The sequence below is a fragment of the Vicia villosa genome, unplaced genomic scaffold (assembly GCF_029867415.1).
Source record: "Vicia villosa cultivar HV-30 ecotype Madison, WI unplaced genomic scaffold, Vvil1.0 ctg.001374F_1_1, whole genome shotgun sequence".
Taxonomy (NCBI): domain Eukaryota; kingdom Viridiplantae; phylum Streptophyta; class Magnoliopsida; order Fabales; family Fabaceae; genus Vicia; species Vicia villosa.
This window is the reverse complement of record NW_026705596.1, coordinates 205,011-206,701: the sequence shown is the minus strand read 5'-3', so window position 1 is coordinate 206,701 and position 1,691 is coordinate 205,011.

The following is a 1,691-nucleotide window of genomic DNA, read 5'->3' as shown; positions in this document are numbered from 1 at the left end:
ACCTATTCTTGTGGCTCAATTCCGTCCAATTTCGCTGTGTAATAATTTGTACAAGGTTGTTACCAAGATCATTGCCAGTAGAATCAAGAAGCATATGAACAAGCTAATCTCTCTGTACCAAATAGGTTTCGTTCCAGCGAGACTTATCCACGAAAATATTATCATTGCTCGAGAAGCTATGCCCACGATGGATAAAATGAAAGGGAAGAATGGTTATTTTGCTATCAAAGTGGATTTGTATAAAGCTTAGATAAACTCAGGTGGGAGTTCATTTGGCAAATGATACAAGAAGCAAAATTTCCTGAAAAAATATGCAATATCATCATGCATACAATTACCAGTGTTGAAACCAATGTGAACTGGTATGGCACTCAGAATGAATTTTTTCGCCCTCAACGAGGCATTCGTCAAGGGGATCCAATATCACTATACTTATTTGTGCTATGCATGGATAAAATATCGCATCTCATCGAGGAGGAAGTGGATGCTAAAAGGTAGAAGAGCTTAAAGCTTGGAAAGAATAGAGTAAAAATCTCTCACTTGATGTTTGCGGATGACCTGCCCTTATTTGGAGAAGCTACTGAGAAACAAATTCAGTGTGTCATGCAGACCCTGGATACATTCTCTAAATTATCGGGGCAGGAGGTTAGTGAAGAAAAAAACAGCATCCTTTTTTCAAAGAATGTCGCGAGAAGTATGCAGAAGAATATTTTGAAAGTTTCGAAGTTCCGGCAAACGCAATGCTTTGGGAAATACCTTGGAGTTCCACTTCATGGTAAAAGCCTACGGAAAAATGATTTTCAATATATAATTGAACAAGTGGAAGGCAAGCTGATCAGTTGGAAACGAGATGACCTACCTTTAGTAGGAAGAATAACACTTGCCAAGAGTGTTATAGAAGTTATACCGTTATATCTGATGATGACTACCAGACTCCCTAAGACGCGTCTTGAGGAAATACAGCAGATTTAATGGAAGTTCATATGGGGATACACTGGTGAGAAAAAGAAAATACATGCCATTGCATGGGACACAGTGACAAAACCAAAACATCATGGTGAGGTGGGGCTGGGAAAGCTTGATACGCTAAATGATGTGTGCTTGATGAAGTTGGGTTGGAAAGTGGTTAACAATGATGATGATTTATGGTGCCAAGTCCTTTGGAAAAAATATATGGATGAACAAGACTGTATGAAGACCAGGCCTGCGGATTCTAGTCTTTCGAAGAACATTGCCAGCATTGTTCCTACTATGGTAAACAAGGGTCGTTGGATTGTGGGAGACGGGACTCACATTAGGGCATGGGAAGATAATTGGCTGGGAGAGGAGTTTTTCTTAAACAAATTTGCTGTTAGTATTCCTGAAAATCTTAGAGGATCCAAAGTGTGTGACTTGATAGACAAGAGTGGAGAGTGGAATTTCAACTTGCTTAATTCGTGGCTTCCACACCAGTGGATAAATAAACTTCGGTCTTGTGTGCCTCCAAGCACAAACCCTATTGCTGGTCATTTTGTTTTGCAGGTACCACGCGAGATATCTTTTCTGTTAAGGCCATGTACCAGGAACTAGAAGATAATGAAGGCGCGATTGATGATGTTGACTGGATAAAAGTTTGGAAGGCAGCTGTCCCTGAAAGATGTAGAACCTTTCTTTGGTTATTAAAGCATGATCGTCTGCTTACGAATCAGAGT